Below are 5,653 nucleotides of genomic sequence, written 5' to 3'. Positions count from 1 at the left end.
AAATAAGAAAAAAAGGAGAAAAGTAGGTCTAATGATGGAACAATGATGAGTTCAACTGAGTTAGAAAATATCTCAACTAACGCTTATTTTGGCAGAACCTTAAATTCCTCATAAGATTATGGCCTCACAATGTGACAGTTAACACTCCTTTAATATTAAATTGAATCACTATGAAACCACTGTGTTGGAATCTTGGACTGAAGTTGGCTTTTCTTTAAATGGAGAGCAAATGATGCGACTTAGGACCATATAGCTTATATCTTTAAGGATTAACCAAGGCATGCCATTATTTTGTATCATCTACTTTATTTTAAGGAAATTTAAGATATTAAAGTAATGTTTTTTATTTAATAGGGAGAAATATGCATATATCAACACATTTATAAGTCCTATACACAATAATAATAAAAAAAAAACACTTGTGTAAGTATTATGATTGATTTTCATTAAATTCAATCTTGTTGCATTCTATATCTTAAGCATTATATCAAGAGGTGGTTGACTTTGTTTTTTTTTTAGGGAAAGGTGAGCCCAAAGGCAATATGCATTATTCGAATACGCGACCTCACAGCGGTAGACTACACTCTCAACTATTATGTTGTTGAGAAGTGTGTAGTGGTTGCAATTGTATTAAAACATTTGTCAAAAATAAGCAAATAAAGAAAAGGGGAGAGAATGGAAAACAAAAAAAAAAAAAATCTCTCATAAAAGAGAAGATAGAAGAGAAATGAGAAGAAACATAAATGTCTTATTTTTCTTGTCTAGCCTTGTCTTCAACATTGGTGATTGTGCTTCCTCTCAATCTTTAATACATATAAAGTGATATTTTTATTTCTATTCTTATGATTTTTAATTTTTTGTCTCTTTTAAAGCTTAGCAAAATATTTGATCCCTATACGACTATGAATGAAGATGAATATCACATCGTCATGTAAAACTATATATCTCATGTCTATGACCTTCGGTGTCATTACTCTATTATGGTTTTTTTAAAGTTTATTCAAAATTTGACCATAATTAGTATTAGATCTTTGATCTAAGAAGCTTTCAAATATGAACATAGATTTTGGGAAGAGCAAAGCCAATAAGTTTTATGGGCAAAACTTCATGTTTTAGAATGTTCATATATAAGATCACATGTTCTTAAAAAAATTCCAATCATATAAGACAGTACAACCTCAATCAGTTAGTCATAAAGAATGAAACTTGATAAACATACAAGCTATATGGGTTCAACATCCCTAATAAGATAATAAGAGTAGAGTTCATATAGTTGCTCTTCAATATATATGAGAGGGTCTTTCAAGAACAATAACATACATATAATGAGCATATTTTTCAATCTCAAGATGTTAGAATAAGCTTCAATCACCAAGCACATCAAAGAATTCAACTCAATCACCATGTAGGTAAATTTTAAAAATTGAAAGTTTCAAAATGAGATCTATGCCTTGAGCTTGCCACCACATGGCTTAAGAGATTCGATAACATTAGAACAGCAATCATAATTTCAATGGATCATATGTAATAAAACTTACTGATGCCTTAGATCTTATTCTTAATGAATATACTAATATCATTAAAGATAAACTTCACTCAAATTTCAAGAAGCGATACTTCACCATAAATGATTCACATGAATATGGATAAATATTATGAGATAGTGAAGACAAAACAATTATTAAATGTAAAAAAAAACTATATTTAATAAATCTATGTCATATAAAGATAATTCAAACATTATTTTAGAGACACCTCAAATCGTACGTTGAACTAGAAGAGGCAGTTATCCCATAGGAAAAAAGAAACACGTAACAAAATAAAAAGCAACCCAATCATAGTACACATGTGAAGTCAAAAGGTTTCAAAAAATTCTCATACTATCCAGCTATTATTCCCCTTAAGTTTACTACTACTTACATAGATGCATGAGAGCTTTATTATATTAAGTGCGAGAATGTTATGAAAGAAAAAAATTGAATCTATTTATAAGAATAACACTAAGATATTGATCAAGCTACTTAAAGCCAAGAAGCTATTGCAAAATAAATGAATAAAAAACGTAAAAAAAAGGATTGATCAAAGTCAAAAGGCATAAAATAAGACTTACTGTCCGGATTGCCTGGACTGAGGATAGATAAGCGCCAACCCTCAAAATTTCATCCCTTAAGAAGATGCTAGTTTTCAGGAGTGCCACTCTTGCTTATTATTAAAGGGTTTCAATAGAAAGGATATATCCAACTTTATAGAGATATTATCTCATATAATTAAATTAATTATTATTCACCTAACATTAAGCATTATCATAGCAAAAGAACAATATCTTTAATAAATTAATGTCAGGACAACTTATATAATGAATTAGAGGGAGACTTATGCATGATACAACCAACATGTTTTGTTGAACTAAGAAAAGAAAATCTTTATGTAACTTCAATAAAAACTTCATATCTTAAATTAAGTACCTCATAAAAAATATTAAAATTTTTATTGGCTCATGCGTATAATTGAATCCCATTGCACCAAGTACTCTCACTAAAAATGCCAAACTTAACCTCTTTCCTACTTATATTTTTATAAATTTTCATATTCTTGTACTTGTATTTTTCACTTATAAATTTAATTATATTATATTACTAGTTGTTTATTTTTTTCTTTGGAATCATTAATTATTTATTTTTATTTATTGACTTATTGTTATTATTATACTGAATTCTTATATTATTTCATTACTTAATTTTTGCACACCCATAAAAAGGATCGAATTCCACCCTTGCTCATTGTTAAAGGGTTTCAATAGAAAGGATATATGAACTTTACAGAAATATTCTCTTATATAATTAAATTAATTATTATTCACGCAATATTAAGCATTATAATAGCAAAAGAACAATATCTTTAATAAATTAATGGTTGGACAACTTACTTATATAATGAGTTAGAGGGAGACTTATGCATGATACAACCAACATGTTTTGTTGAACTAAAAAATGAAAATCTTATATGCAACTTAAATAAAAACTTTATAGTTTAAATTAATTAGCTCTTCATTTAAAATTTTTTATTGGTTCATGCATATAATTGAATTTCCCATTGTACCAAATACAATTACTAAAAATGCCAAACTTAACCTCTTTCCTATTTATTTTTTTTATAAATTTTCATATTCTAGTAAACTTATATTTTCTCTTATAAATTTGATTGTATTATATTACTAATTGTTTATTTTTTTTCTTTGGAATCACTAATTATTTATTTTTGTTTATTTAATTATTATTATTATTATATTAAATTATTACATTATTTGATAACTTAAACCCATAGAAAGGAACTACTTATTGGTAAAGGGTTTTAATAAAAAGGATATATCAACTTGATGGAGATATTCTCTAATATAATTAAATTAATTATTATTCACCTAATATTAAGCATTGTAATAGCAAAAGAATAATATCTTTAATAAATTAATGTCATGACAAATTACTTATATAATGACTTAGAGAGAGACTCATGCATGATACAACATATATGCTTTGTTGAACCAAGAAAAATAAAAGCTTATATGTAAATCAATAAAAAACTTCATAGCTTAACTTAAGTACCTTATAAAAAATTTAAAATTTTTTATTGATTCATGCATATAATTGAGTTTCCCATTGCACCAAATAATATTACTAAAAATGTCAAACTTAGCCTCTTTTCTATTTATATTTTTATAAATTTGCATATTCTTGTTAACTTGTATTTTTCTCTCATAAATTTTGTTGTACTATATTACTAGTTGTTTCTTTTTTTTTTTTGGAATCACTAATTATTTATTTTATTTATTTAATTATTGTTATTATTATAATATTTGATTACTTAAATTTTTGCACGCCCATAAAAAGGATCTACTTCCACCCATATTGTTAAAGGATTTTAATAAAAAGGATATATCAACTTGATAGATATTCTCTAGTATAATTAAATTAATCATTACTCACCCAATATTAAGCATTATAATAGCCAAAAATAAAATCTTTAATAAATTAATGTTGGGACGACTTATATAATGACTTAGAGGAAGACTTATACGTGATACGATACAATCAATATGTTTTGTTGAATCGATAAAAAAAGTCTTATATGTTACTTAAAAATAAACTTTATAACTTAAATTAAATGCCTCATAAAAAATTTAATATTTTTTATTGGTTCATGCTTATAATTGAATTTCCCATTGCACCAAATACTATCACTAAAAATGCCAAACTTAACCTCTTCCCTATTTATATTTTTATAAATTTTCATATTCTTGTACTTGTAGTTTTCTCTTATAAATTTGGTTATGTTATATTAGTAGTTTATTTTTTTTCTTTCGAATCACTAATTATATTTTTATTTATATAATTATTGTTATTATTATAATAAACTATTATATTATTTGATTACTTAAATTTTTGCACACACATAAAAAGGATCTAATTCCACCATTGCTTATTGTTAAAGGGTTTCAATATAAAGGACATATCAACTTTATAGAGATATTCTCTTATATAATTAAAATAATTATTATTCACCCAATATTAACCATTATAATAGCAAAAGAAAAATATCTTTAATAAATTAATGGCATGACGACTTACTTATATAATGCCTTAGAGGGAGAGTTATGCATGATACAACCAACATGTTTTGTGAATTGAAAAAAGAAAATCTTAATTGCAACTTAAATAAAAACTTTAAAGCTCAAATTAAGTAGTTCATCATTTAAAAATTTTTAATGGTTCATGCTTATAATTGAATTTCCCATTGCACCAAATACAATTACTAAAAAAGCCAAACTTCTTTCCTATTTATATTTTTATAAATTTTCATATTGTTGTCAACTTATAATTTTCTTTTATAAATCTGATTGTATTGTATTACTAGTTGTCTATTTTTTTCTTTGGAATCAATAACTAATTATTTTTATTTATTTAATTGTTGTTATTATTAAATTGAATTATTATATTATTTTATTACTTAAATTTTTGCACATCTGTAAAAAAAGATCTAATTCGACCCTTGCTTATTGCTTATTGTTAAAGGGCTTCGATAGAAAAGATATATCAACTTTAAAGAGATATTATCTTATATAATTAAATTAAGCATTGTAATAGCAAAAGAACAATATCTTTAATAAATTAATGTCAGGACAACTTACTTATATAATAACTTAGAGGAAAACTTCTTATATATAACATGATAAAATCAACATGTTTTGTTGAACTGAAAAAACAAAGTCTTATAAGTAACTTACATAAAAAATTTACAGCTTAAATTAATTACCTCATCTACAATTTGAAATTTTTTTATTGGTTCATGAATATAATTGAATTTCCCATTGCACTATTACAATGTCTAAGGAGCATTATATATAGACAATATATTAATTATAAGGGTAAATATTTAGAAGTTATTGGTATGAACACATTATTATCAAAAGAATTTTACAAAAAGATCTAAAAAAAGTAAAGCAAGTTTATTAAAGTTAGAATAGAATATAATATGACCATATGCACACTATGGGGTCTGTTTGGGGCAGCTGCAGTTTATTGAATAATCTGTTGATATTCTGATTAAAAATAATCTGCTGATAAGCTAGGTGCGGTGGCTATTAAAAATTTTGATT

The sequence above is a fragment of the Phalaenopsis equestris genome, unplaced genomic scaffold (assembly GCF_001263595.1).
Source record: "Phalaenopsis equestris unplaced genomic scaffold, ASM126359v1 Scaffold000600, whole genome shotgun sequence".
In the NCBI taxonomy this organism is placed as follows: Eukaryota; Viridiplantae; Streptophyta; class Magnoliopsida; order Asparagales; family Orchidaceae; genus Phalaenopsis; species Phalaenopsis equestris.
Note: the sequence above shows the minus strand (reverse complement) of the source record.